Source organism: Gopherus flavomarginatus, chromosome 5 (genome assembly GCF_025201925.1).
Source record: "Gopherus flavomarginatus isolate rGopFla2 chromosome 5, rGopFla2.mat.asm, whole genome shotgun sequence".
Classification (NCBI taxonomy): domain Eukaryota; kingdom Metazoa; phylum Chordata; order Testudines; family Testudinidae; genus Gopherus; species Gopherus flavomarginatus.
The window spans coordinates 25,179,313-25,193,676 of NC_066621.1; positions in this window are offsets into that span (position 1 = coordinate 25,179,313).

Genomic DNA, 14,364 nt, shown 5'->3' on the forward strand with positions numbered 1-14,364 from the left:
TTACATAATAAAAGCTGGCTGCCTCCCAGAGTGCAGTCAGAGTGAGATAGGGTGTGTGGTGTAGGGTCCATAGCTTGGGGAAAACACCTGCAGGGCTTGGCTTTGCCCTGTGCCACATGGAGAGCCGAGAGTAGAAGCACAAGGTGGAAAGGGGTGAGCAGGATGGGGGATGTTGCAGTGTTCATCCTCATACAGACGAGCTCTCCACTACCTAGGAGGAAGGAGGCCCAGGAGAAGGACAGCATAGCATCCCTCATGCTACCTCTTACTTGAGAGTAGAATAAACTTGTTAATTTTACATAAATAATATGTAACTATGTATGTAGAGAAATGTTTGTTAACTTCATAATTGTTTTGCAATCTGTCATTCATACTTAGGCCCTTCCCCCCGTTAGCCTTAGGCCCCTCATCATCTTCTTGCAGCCTTGCCTAGGTGATGGCCATTTCCCTCCCATGGTGTGTAGCCATCCCCAACATGACCCCACAGCTGCCTTCAGCCACAGGCTAGGGTGGTCTCTGTGCCTCCCACCCCCTCAAGGACCCTGGTTCTCTCTCGGCTGGGGAATCCCCCTCTCTCTTACCCACCTAGTGCATGCACTGGAGTTGAGGTCGGGGCAGATCCCCCAACCCCTTGCCACAGTGCAGGAACATCTCCCCATGTGTCAGGTCACAAGCATGTGGCCCAGACGCCCCTCTGTCTTTACGGAGGGGCAGCAGGTCAGATGTGAGTGGAGCTGGGATGGCACGGCCAGAGCGACGCTCCAGCCACAGCCATCCTGATTTAGTGCAGGACCCTGCTTCTGAGTGGTCAGGCCAGTCCCCTCCCCACCCCAGATCTGCCTCCTATGGAACTTTGAGTAAGTGCAAAAACCTTTGGGGTCACATTAGCCCCCAGCAAGCCCCCTATTTGGCACCACTGGTGCCCCTGCTCCTACCTCCCCACTCCCTACTGTCCCAGCCAGCCGCTTGCTCCAGACGGGTCAGACAGGGCAGATTGGGCTCAGCTGGAGTATGGACCCTCTGGGTGCTCCTGACCTTTTCAGAAAGGGGGAATTGGCCTCAGAGTGCCCCAAAGTGGCGGGGGCAAAGGTGCAGGACAGGGGAATTGTTACACGCTCAGCTGCCAAGGCAGGCTCTACTATTTTTGCTGCCCCAAGCAGCACGCTGAATTGCTGCCGCAGACAGCTGAAGACAGAAGCTGCAGCTGAATTGCCGCTGTGGAAACATGCGTGCCGCCCTAGCGACACACGTACTACCCCCACCATCTGTGGCAGCAGTTCGGCGAGCTGCTTGGGGCCAGGGTGGGTGCAAGGATGTTTCGCACCCTGGGTGAAAGTTCCACCTTGCGCCTCCCCACCCACAAGCCCTGTGGCAGCTCTCCGCCCTCCCCGCCCCGCCCTGAGGCGCCTCCCCCGTGGCAGCTCCCCCCCTCTGCCCTGGGGCGCCGCCCTCTGTGGCAGCTCCCCCCGGCCCAGGGAGCCGTGCAGCAGCTCCCCACCCCAGCTCACCTCTGCTCCGCCTTCTCCCCGAGCACTCAATTGCCGCTCCATTTCTCCCACCTCCCAGACTTGCGGCGCCAATCAGCTGTTTGGTGCCGCAAGCCTGGGAGGGAGAGAAGCAGGGCGTGGCAGCATGCTCAGGAAAGGAGGCAGAGCAGAAGTGAGCTGGGGCAGGGAGTGGTTCCGCTGCGTGCTGCGCCCCCCCCTTACTTGCTGTAGGTGGCCCTTCATGTGCCCCCCTGCCCCAGGTCCTTCCGCCTAAATGCCGACGATGACCGGGGCGGCCAAAGATCCGGCTGCCATGGTCACCACCAAAGGACCTGAAATGTTGCCCCCCAAAAGCTAGTTCCCTAGGCAACCGCCTAGGTCGCCTAATGGGTTGCACTGGCCCTGCTTGGGGCCACAAAAACACACGGACTGCCACCCCTTGCAGATTGCCGCCCCACGCATCTGCTTGGAATGCTGGTACCTGGAGCCAGCCCTGTCAGCTGCTGCTCTTGGACCTTCCCCAGCAGGCACAGGCTAGCACAGCTCCCCTCACACAGCCCCCCGTGGGCTCCCACAGCTGCAGCCCCACGGCAGAGCCTAGTGCACTGAGCCCAGTGTGGGAGCAACACGAGGAGCTCACCGAGAGAAGGGAGATAAAGGGGTTGGGGTGGGAACCATTCCCCAGAGGCCCCACCTTGGATGACAGGGTTAATTAGGAGGGTTGCTGGGACATCACTGTCAGAACCATGACAATGCTGAGGACCCAGCTGCTAGTGGGCAGAGGAGGATTTCAGGAGTTCAGGCCCCTTCCATCCCAGCCCCTGGAGGAACCATTCAGGGGCGGCTCTAGGTATTTTGCCGTTCCAAGCACAGCAGGCAGGCTGCCTTCGACGGCTTGCCTGCGGGAGGTCCCCGGTCCCGCGGATTCGGCGGCATGCCTGTGGGAGGTCCGCCGAAGCCACGGGACCAGAGGACCCTCCGCAGGCATGCTGCCGAAGGCAACCTGCCTGCCACCTTCACAGCGACCAGCAGAGCACCCCCACATGGGTTGCTGCCCCAGGCAAGTGCTTGGCGTGCTAGTGCCTGGAGCCGCCCCTGGAACCATTACCCTCCCACCAGCAGGACACAGCCCAGAAGCTGTCTCCCTCCCTATTCTATGAGAACAATTCTTTCCAGTGGTGGAATACACCCCTGTATTCACACCCAACACATTCGTGTAATAATCTGGGTACATGGTATGCCTTGGAAGGTATCATTTGAAAGTCATAATTTGCTGGTCAGTATTTCCCTGGTAAAATGTGTGTGGCAACACTGTATGTGAAGTTATAAGATTCTCCTGTATGAGGTTATTAACACATGTTCCAAACCCCACAGTCCTACACAGTGTGATGGGATCCCTGGGGTACAACCTAGGACTGTGGGACCACTGTGCCTTCTTAATGCTCTAGCCTGGGCTGTCTCTCACAATGCTTTGCTACTGACAAGTAGCAAACCCTTCCAGGCGCTGTTATCATTCAGTGCAACTGCACATGGAGCCCCACACCCAAACAGATTGCATGAATGCTCCCAAAGCCACTCACAAATCACACAGAGAAAGGCACCAGCCAATTCCCTTCTGCTCCCCAGCCTTATACCCCAGAGCTGTACTGTCTTGCCTTGGTCAGAAGCCTGTAAATTCATTACCCAGTCTGCTCCTCCCTTGATATGCAGAGGAGACACACAAGCCTTTGTAACCTGAGCTATTTCCCAAGCACTTCAGCCAAAACCCACTGTTTTAGGTAAAATATAAAACAGATTTATGAACTACAGAACAATAGATTCTGAGTGATTATAAGTGGTAGGTACAAAAGGTCAGAGATTGCTACCAAAGAAAATAAAAAGGTAAGCACGCAGTCTAAATCTTAAACCTTATTAGACTAGGCAGTATTTGGATCAAGCACTTTTTCTTGCAGGTAGGTCACAGCCCTTAATACGCAGGCTTTCCCCTTAAGCCTGAACCAGTCTCCTCAGTTCACGTCTTCATCTTCCCAGGGTTCTTGTTGCTTCTGGCATAAGTGTGGGAAGGAGAAAGGCCAAAGCGTGATGCTACTGTCCCCGATTTTATATCCTCAGCCCATGTACCTTGAAAACACTAGTCCAGACATGTCCTGGAGGGTTTTGCTGAGTCATAGGGCTGAGCAATCACCCATTGTGTGATGCTTGCACAGCCCTCTTAAAACATTGTAAATCCCTTGATCACAATTCCCCTGCTGATTAATGGTCATTTAACACCCTCCTGTGAGTGAGTCATCTTCTTTGTTGTCACTGGAGAACTGGAGAATTCTCAAACTTACAACATATTTCAGAAAAAAACATACAAGAAAATCTCATAACTTCATACACATTAATGATATACATATTTTGACAGAACAATGAGTTTCAGCAGATCACGATCTTCCCTATGATATCTTACATGACGTTTTGTATGCAATATGAATGATGAATATGAGGGTTTCAGGGTGCTGTTTTGAGGTACAGAGTGCCACATCCAGGCAGAAATCAGGTCTGTCCTAACCAAAAGAAGGAATGTGTTCTTTCCTTAATTTGCATTTAAGCAGGAAACAGGTTCATCAAGCAGGAAGTTCAAACAGGTGAAAAAAACAGCAGGGAACGCCCTTCCATGTAGACTTTTTGTCTCCTGGGTCTCAGCTGGAAATGTTTTTCAATAGGGGGACTGAAACTATAAAAAGGAGGGACAGATATCCTCCTCTCTTTCCCTGCCCACATCATTTTCCACACCTGAGAAGACAAAGGGAAACAGCTTTTGGTTCCTGGGGGAGGAGTCATCACCTGAAAGTTTGATGAGTAATCTACTTGAGCATGTGGTGAGAACATTTGCTTTGCAACTAAGCTTGTTTCTTAAGTAGATACTACTTAGCATTTTATCTTTATTTTTCTTGTAACCATTTCTGACATTTATGTCTCATTACTTGTACTCACTTTAAAATCTGTCTCTTTGTAGTTAATAAACTTCTTTTACTATTTGATCTAATCCATTGTGTTTCAACTGAAGTGTCTGGGTAACTTAAAGGAATAATGGACTTAATATATTTGTACTGTCCACAACTGGGCTGAGCAGTACAAGACATACAGTTCTGGGGGGGGGAAACTAGGACTGGGAGTGTGTTGGGGTCACCCTGCAATATAACCAAGGCTGGTGAGAGCATGGGTACAGATGGCAGGCTGCAGTTACACACAGGTACTCAGGGAGTGGCTTGCATGCTGGAAGCCTGTTTGTGAGCAGCCCAAGTGGGAGCTATTCCAGTAAGACACTGTGAGGCACCTAAGGTTGGAGGGCAGAAGTGACACAGCCCCTCACTGGTCTGGATTGTGCCCCAGTAGCTCATAGTGGTGGAGCGAACTCGAGTGCGTGCACAGCTTGTTATTGTAAATGAGGTTTACACCTTAAGCCCTGGTGTAGCAGCTTTAAGTGAGTGTCAAGCGTGGTGGCTTCGAACAGTGACAGAGAGTTAACAGTTTGTTGTTTTCTATTTGCTTATTTTGGGTACGGGAAATAGAAACAGGAAAGTGTCAGGGTGAGCCCCAGCAAAACAGCTGCAAAGCTAGAACTGGCCAGGCTAGAGAGAGAAGAAAGAGCCCCTAGAAAAGAAGGAGCAGGAAGCTGCCAACAAGTGAGCCTTGGATCTGCAAGAGAAAGAGGCCCTAGAGAAGGAGAAGAAGCATAATCTGGACCTGATGACAAAACATGGCCAGACCCCACCCTAACACTAGTCTCTCCCCTGCTCAAGGAACCCTCATGTGGGACAAGTTCCCTGCACAGAAGGGGACACATTGCATTGAAGAATACCTTACTGCTTTTGAAAGGTTGTGAGAGGTTTATAATATTCCTGAGGACAAGGAAGACCCCACCCTGATAGCAACACACTCTGGTAAAGCTTTAAATGTATTTAATGAAATACAGATTGAGGAAGCTTTGAGATTTTCTGAATTTTAAAAAGCTGTTTTGCAAAGGTTTAAAATTACTCCTGAAGTGTATAGGTTGAAATGCAGGAATCTCAGGGAAAGTGCCGATGTAAATCATAGAGAATATGCCTATAAAATGTGAGCCCTAATGGTGAAAGGGATGAGGATGTTTAATCTCGTTGCTCAAGAACATTACTTAAGTACATGCACTGATGAGGTTAGGAATACGTTATGGGACAAATCTGTACATTCTGCGGAAGCCATGCACGCTCTGGCTGACCACTTTGTGCAAGTCCAAATGTCTAATGGAACACAAGCCACAGAAGGAGGAGGGTACAAACTCAGTGTAAAGAGGGGGACCCTGTTTTACATCTGGGAAGGAGGGTGGTTGAAGCCCAGAAACTCAGCACTCAGAATTGTTCCCCTCCCGGAAATCCCCATCAAAACCCTGCTGTGAAGGAAGAGGATCCAGGAAGATGTTTCCAGTAAAAGCAGCAAAGAATCCTGTGGCACCTTATAGACTAACAGGCGTTTTGGAGCATGAGCTTTCGTGAGTGAATACTCACTTCGTCAGATGCATGTAGTGGAAATTTCCAGGGGCAGATATATATATGCAGGCAAGCTAGAGATAATGAGGTTAGTTCAATTAGGGAGGATGAGGCCCTGTTCTAGCAGTTGAGGTGTGAAAACCAAGGGAGGAGAAACTGGTTTTGTAGTTGGCAAGCCATTCACAGTCTTTGTTTAATCCTGAACTAATGGTGTCAAATTTGCAGATGAACTGGAGCTCAGCAGTTTCTCTTTGAAGTCTGGTCCTGAAGTTTTTTTGCTGCAGGATGGCCACCTTAAGGTCTGCTATAGTGTGGCCAGGGAGGTTGAAGTGTTCTCCTACAGGTTTTTGTATATTGGCATTCCTAATATCTGATTTGTGTCCGTTTATCCTTTTCCGTAGCGACTGTCCAGTTTGGCCGATATACATAGAAGAGGGGCATTGCTGGCATATGATGGCATATATTACATTGGTGGACGTGCAGGTGAATGAACCGGTGATGGTATGGCTGATCTGGTTAGGTCCTGTGATGGTGTCGCTGGTGTAGATATGTGGGCAGAGTTGGCATCGAAGTTTGTTGCATGGATTGGTTCCTGAGCTAGAGTTCCTATGGTGCGGTGTGCAGTTACTGGTGAAAATATGTTTCAGGTTGGCAGGTTGCCTGTGGGCGAGGACTGGCCTGCCACCCAAGGCCTGTGAAAGTGTGGGATTGTTGTCCAGGATGGGTTGCAGATCCCTGACTAACACGGCTAACAGATCCAGACTAACACGGCTACCCCTCTGATATTTGATGTTTCCAGTGTAACTCCACTGAGAAATCAGCTAAACTCTGCCCAACCCAGGGCTTAATGCAGAAGCCCCACAGCTCACTGGTTAAGTTTTAGGAGGGCGGATCCTGAGGGCGTAGGTATGGAATTTATTAAAGTTGACAGAGGAAATAGCAAGGAGTGTGTAGGGTGGAGAGACACCAGAGCCCAGATTTCTCTGCTCTGGGGAAGTGTGGTCCAAAGTCTGGCATTTCTCTTGGCCAGGAAGGGGAGCATCTGCCAGTGGGGAACATAAGATTCCTCTAGCCATGGTGCACATGGAACAGGAAGGCTTAGACAGCAGGTGTTTGACAGCTTTATGTACTTGGTGGGAATGATAATTTGCACATGGCTAAGGCTATTAGTGTGGTGACGTGCAGCAAAGGGGAATGTTGTGCTGGAACCCCAGAAGGAAGTGGGAAAGCCCCACAGACTGCTTGTGGGGAGAACGGAAGGTCTGTCTAACTCCTCTGCAGCAGAATGACCAGTGCAGATGTGGGAGGGGCCGATGCTGGCCAGGGGGAGGAGATGACACCTGTGACTGAAGAAGCTGTCCCAGATATCCGCATTTTGCCATTGAACAAAGGATAGATACTATTCTAGAAAGCATAAGAGAGTGTGTCCTAGAGAGGATCCCAATCCTGGGAAACAAGGAGAGGTTTTTTGAAGAAGATGGAAGGTTGTATTGGGAGGATCCTAGAGGAAAAACAAAAGCCCTGGGCAGCCCTATAAGCAGGTGGTTGTGGCCAACCGGCACCATAGAGATTTAATGGTGTTAGTACATGATTGTCCCTTTGCTGATCACTTCGGGGCACAGAGAACCTTGAAGAGGTAAAGAAAAATTCTACTAGACAGGAACACAGACTGATGTGAGGGACTGTTGCAGGTCTTGTGCCTTGTGTCAAGAGAGAATGAGACTTGCAGGACTCCAGAAAGCTCCCCTGTACTCAACCTGTGATACAAGAGGCATTTTTGAGGGTAGAAGTGGACATCGTGGGCCTTTTGTCATGTCCTACCCAAAGGGGGAACAAATATATCCTGGTTGTGGATGATTTTGTCACTAGCTGTCCTGAATCAGTAGCTTTGCCTAACACTGAGGCAGAATCTGTTGCAAGAGCCCTTGTCATATCTTTAGCAAAGTGGGCTTCCCTAAAGAGATATTACCTGACCATTGGTCAGATTTCATGTCTAGCTATTCAGTGAGTAATGGAGATAGTGTGGGGTGAAACAAATAAATGCCACCCTGTGTCATCCAGAGACAAATGGTTTGGTAGAAAGATTCAATGGGAATGTAAAATCTATGCTGGGGATGTGTGCAAATTAGAGGGTTCAAGATTGGGAGGAGTTGCTACCATATTTGCTGTTTGCTTACAGGGAGGTACAGCAAAAATCAACAGGGTCCTCCCTGTTTGATCTCCTATATGGAAGGAAAGTGAGGGGACCCCTTGATCTCATCAGAGACTCCTGGGAAAGGGACACTGAGGCAGATCCAGTAACTGAATACATATAAAGGTTCAGGATAGAGTTAAGACATGGTGTGTATTGTTCAAACTACCCTCACAGACATTCAGGCCAGACAAAAGGCGTGCTATGATAAACCTACTTGTAAACGCTCTTTTGTGACAGGAGATTTGGCGTTAGTGTTAAGCCCTGTGGGAAAAGTACAAAATGCCAAACTCTTGGGAATGACCCTTTGAGGTGATAGAAGTGGTAAATGAAGATACATATGTTACCGTGAGGTCATCCCCACATTTTAATGTCATCCTACAGCTCATACATGTAAACAGACTTAAAGCCTTTCACAGCAGGGAAGCTACAGCAAATATCTGCTGTGTAAAAGGGGAAACCGAGGCACATCACCTCACTGATTTGATGGCTGAATGCCAAACTGACTCATCTGTGGAAAGCATTGATGTCTGCAGTGAGTTAGTGCCAGTTGAAAGGGAAGAGGTGTTATCTGTGCTGCAAGAAAACAAAGTGTTTTCTAGCAAGCCAGACACTTGCTGAAAAACGACCACAGCCACCTCCCAGCAGCTCCTACCCAGCCACTAACAAGGTGCAGGAACTAATTCATACAGAAACCCAAAGCATATTTGACATGAGAGTAATTAAAGAGTCTGACAGTTCTTAGTCATCACTTGTGTTCTTGGTCATTAAAAAAGACAACACTCCAAGATTTTTGTGTTTATTATAGAAAACTCAATGCTGTTTGTGATGTTCCCCTGGTGTTATGGGGACTGGAGATCTGCTAGGTCACTCCAATCCTTGACTCTGGGAACCAGCCTTACCCTGCTCTGCTGTGAGAACCCCACTCCTGGGCTGTTCACGCACAGCCTCTAGCATGTGCCAACAGAATCATAGAATATCAGGGTTGGAAGGGACCTCAGGGGGTCATCTAGTCCAACCCCCTACTCAAAGCAGGACCAATCCCCAACTAAATCATCCCAGCCAGGGCTTTGTCAAGCCTGACCTTAAAAACCTCTAAGGAAGGAGATTCCACCACCTCCCTAGGTAACCCATTCCAGTGCTTCACCACTCTCCTAGTGAAAAAGCTTTTTCTAATATCCAACCTAAACCTCTCCCACTGCAACTTGAGACCATTACTCCTTGTTCTGTCATCTGCTACCACTGAGAACAGTCTAGATCCATCCTCTTTGGAACCCTCTTTCAGGTAGTTGAAAGCAGCTATCAAATCCCCTCTCATTCTTCTCTTCTGCAGACTAAACAATCCCAGTTCCCTCAGCCTCTTCTCATAAGTCATGTGTTCCAGACCCCTAATAATTTTTGTTGCCCTCCGCTGGACTCTTTTTCCAATTTTTCCACAACCTTCTTGTAGTGTGGGGCCCAAAACTGGACACAGTACTGCAGATGAGGCCTCACCAATGTCGAATAGAGGGGAATGATCACTTCCCTCAATCTGCTATCGCTCAGTCTGCTGTCAATGCTCCTACTTATACAGCCCAAAATCCATTAGCCTTCTTGGAAACAAGGGCACATTGTGTGACTCATATCCAGCTTCTCGTCCACTGTAACCCCTAGGTCCTTTTCTGAAGAACGGCTGCCTAGCCATTCGGTCCCTAGTCTGTAGCAGTGCATGGAATTCTTCCATCCTAAGTGCAGGACTCCGCACTTGTCCTTGTTGAACCTCATCAGATTTCTTTTGGCCCAATCCTGTAATTCGTCTAGGTCTCTCTGTAGCCTATCCCTACCCTCTAGCGTATCCACCACTTCTCCCAGTTTAGTGTCATCTGCAAACTTGCTGAGGGTGCACTCCACACCATCCTCCGGATCATTAATGAAGATATTGAACAAAACTGGCCCCAGGACCAACCCTTGGGGCACTCCGCTTGATACCGGCTGCCAACTAGACTTGGAGCTATTGATCACTACCTTTTGAGCCCAACAATCTAGCCAGCTTTCTATCCACCTTATAGTCCATTCATCCAGCCCATACTTCTTTAACTTGCTGACAAGAATACTATGGGAGATCGTATCAAAAGCTTTGCTAAAGTCAAGGAATAACACGTCCACTGCTTTCCCCTCATCCACCAGAGCCAGTTATCTCCTCATAGAAGGCCATTAGGTTAGTCAGGCATGACTTGCCCTTGGTAAATCCATGTTGACTATTCCTGGTCACTTTCCTTTTCTCTAAGTACATCAGATCAGCGCGTCAGTCTCTTTGTGTCTGTAGATAGAGGAGGAAGAGAGAGGAAGAGCATGGCAAACGTCTCTCCCTTTTACCATATTCTTTCTTCCCTCTTGGCTTTGCCTCTCCCCTTCGGGGTCAGGTGAGCGTTACCTCATCGCAGTTCCTGACTGATCAGAGGAAGGGGGGTGACTCACTCAAGAGTCCAACTGACCCTTTGTTGTTGCCTAGGACAGTGTCCTTTGTTCCTGGTAGGCTGGGCTGGGTTTGTCCCATACGTGCCCTGATGAGGAGTAAACTGCCCCTCTGTTCCTGGAGAGTTTTACCTGGGCTTTTTTTAAGCCACAAGGATTTTCAGCCTCATAACTATATACATGAAATTACGACCTATAACATTACTGTAACAACAATGCTCGGTGCATCAAGAGCCTTCTGAAGACACCCAACTTGACAAACTTTGCATTCATTACCACACAATCATATTATAAGGATGAATATGGGGGTGCAGGGTGTTCCCCCAAGATAGAGAGTGTCACACTGTCATAGTCCCAGATGTAAGTACTATGCTTAGAATAGATGATATATTGGCCATTTTAGGCAAAGCTTATCTCAGCTCATTTGATTTAACTAGAGGTTATTGGCAAATTCCTTTAGATAAGGATGCACTGAAAAAAATCTGCTTTCATCACCAATGTGGGACTCTGAGTTCACAATGTTAGCATTTGGGTTAATTAATACAGGAGCTACCTTTCAGAGACTCATCAACCCAGTGTTAAATGGTTTGCAGAGGGTATATCTGGGTGACATCACAGTGTTCACAACACTCAATGTGATTACAAAAATCACTTGGAAATTATGCTGTCAAAGCTCAGAGGCAGGGCTAGCCGTAAAAGCCACTCAGTGTAAAATTGGAGAAGCCAGAGTTCCTTACTTGGGACACTGGGTAGGGGGAGGTCAAATATTCCCTAATCCTTTGAAAGTTGATGCCGTTTTAAATTGGCCTGTACCCCAAACCAAAAAACAGATCCAATCTGTCACAGGTCTGCTACACTCCGATGGAAGGCTTGTGTGGGTTCAGTGGCATTGTATCTGCACAGATCAGTGTAAAGAGACTAGGCCTAACAAAGTTGTATGGACAAAAGCATGTCAAGAGGGTTTTGATAAGGTAAAGAAAATCTTGTCTAAGCAGCCTGTTCTAGCCAGTCCAGATTTTGACAATGTGTTTAAACTGTGTACAGATGCATCAGACACTGGGTCAAGGGCGTATAAGATTTTGATATGGAAATTGTGTCTATATAGGAAAAATGCCCTGTCCAGAAAAAAGGGCATGACCTGCTGCCTCCAGGGGCAGGTGTGACAGACTATGCCCCTGTGTTCATATACTGCATACTAGTGTCATCTTTGTACAGGTTATGCCTTGTAAGATATCATTGGAAAACTCAGAATTTTCTGGTCAAAATGTGCCGGTAAAATGTGTGGCAATGTTTTATGGGAAGTTATAAGATTCCCCCATAGGATGTTATTCACTCATATTCCAAACCCGACAGCCCTGTCCAGGCACAAGTAAGATGTGTCCTAAACAAAGGAAGGAATGTGTGCTGGCCATGGGCGGCGGGTGAACAAGCTCTTGGGGGAGCTAACCCCTGGCCCCTCCCCCTCTTCCCAAGGCCCCGCTCCTTCTTCCCCCCTCCCCCATGGGAACTCGGAGCATCCTCACAGCCATCAGCCCCCAGCCCCAGCACTGGGCAGGCAGCGTGGATAGAGCACCCTCAGCACTGGACGGGAGGGCAGGTGGCGCAGCTGGACTGCCCTCAGACCCAATGCTTGCAGGTCTTGTGCTCACCGCAGCTCCCAGGTTCATCCTGCCTGCTCCAACTTCTGGGCCACCACAAGGTAACAACACCAGGCAGGCAGGAGCAGGCCTGGGGGTGGAGCATGGGCGGGGCCCCATCAGGTAGTTTGGGTCGGCTGAGCCTTCCCTTGCCTACGAAACCCGCTGCCCATGGTGCTGGCCTTAATTTGCATTTAAGCAGGAAACAAAATCATCAAGCAGGAAGGGAAACAAAGGAAGTTCAAACAGGTGAAAAAACAGCAGGGAACATCCTTCCACACAGACCTTTTATCTTCTGGGTCTCAGCTGGAAATGTTTTTCAGGAGAGGGACTGACACCCCAAGGCATCCCTCTCTCTCCCCCTGCCCACCTCATTCTCCACACCTCAGAAGACAAAGGGAAACAGCTGTTGGCCTCTGGGGGAGGGGTCCAGACCTCAGAGTTTGGGCAATAATCTGCTGGAGCATGTGGTGAGAATGTTTTCTTTGCAACTAAGCTAGTTTCTTAAATAGATACTAGTAAGTGTTTTATCTTTATTTTTTTAACCATTTCTAACTTTTATGTCTCATTACTTTTACTCACTTAAAATCTTTTTGTAGTTAATACACTTCTATTACTGTTTGATCTAATCCAGTGTGTTTAAACTAAAGTGTCTGGGTAACTATTGATGGTAACAAGCTGGTATGTTATTCCCTTAAAGGAATAACAGACTTACTATATTTGTACTGTCCAGGAGAGGGCTGAGCCGTACAGAATGTATAGTTCTGAGGGAAGATCCAGGAGTGATGGTGTGTTGGGATCACCCTGCAGTGTAACCAAGGCTGTTGAGAGCTAGAGTGTAACCCAAATATGGCTGGCAGGTTGCAGTTACACACAGATGTTCAGGGTGTGGCATGCATCCTGGCAGCCTGTTTTTGAGCAGCCCAGATGGGAGCTACTACAGCAAGGGATTGCAAGGCACCCCAGGCTGCAGGACAGGGATGACACAGCCTTCAGTGGTCTGGATTGTTCCCCGGGGTGTCACACCAATGTGAGCAAGGGCAGCAGAGGGAAAGCCTTTGCACTGAGAGGCAGTGTTCAGTGATCAGGGTCGTCTGTCAATCTTGCAGTTCTGCCTGTGTCCAGCAGGGGCCTTTGTGAGGCATCTGCCCTTCCCTGCAGCCACGTCTTCCCCTGCTGGCTGCCTCCCCCCTACCCCACTGCTGGTCTCTGGCTGGGCTGGGCAGGGCATGAGAGGACCCTGAGCCCTGTGTGGGGTTCCCAGCCAGGACCTGGGCTGGGGCAGGGAGGGTGCCAAGGGTAGGAGCTGGTAGCAGGGGTGGGAGTGGGGGCAGAGGTGTCACTCAGTGTGATATTACTGTGATTCAAGCTGCCCCATGCTCCAGCTGCCTTGCTAACACTGGCCACCATAGCCCATTGCTCTCACAAGCCAGACGTTGGGCTGAAACACTGCCCATGCAGCCCCATGGCTCCCAGACAGGCAGTGAGGGGACAGGTTATGTGGGCAGGGAACGACCCTAGGGGTAAGGGGGCTATGAGGGAGCAGGGACTCCATAGTAACGGGAGGAAGGGTTACTGTGGGAGAAGGGATACAAGGAAGGTGATGGGGGCAGGCAGAGTGCCTGGGTCAGGATAACATGGCTGAGGCAGGAAGGAGATGGGGCAGGATCCTATACTGAGGATGGGCAGTGTGAGTGAAGGGCAGGGTAGATGGGGAGGGGGCTGGAGAGGAACAGACTGGTCCCCTCATGCCCAGGGGTCAACAGAGGGTAAGTGGAGCCCCATCCCCAGCATGTCTGTGTGCTTGGAGGCAGGATTTTCACCCCAAAGAGTCACACAGCAGCTGCCACAGAGGCCAGGGCAGAGCAGGCATCAGAGCCAAATGGAGCACAGGGGCCTGGCATTCACTGCATGCATGATCGCTGGGCCCAGCTGGCTCTTCTCCGCAGGGTGAGAGACTCAGTGTTGGACCCATAGCACCTGGCAATACTGGAAGCATCTCAAGGGGCTTGGCAGCAGGCAGGGCACCAGGTCTGGGAGCAGGGGCAGGGTAGGATGCAGTGGAGGCAGCAGGGAGGCTGCCT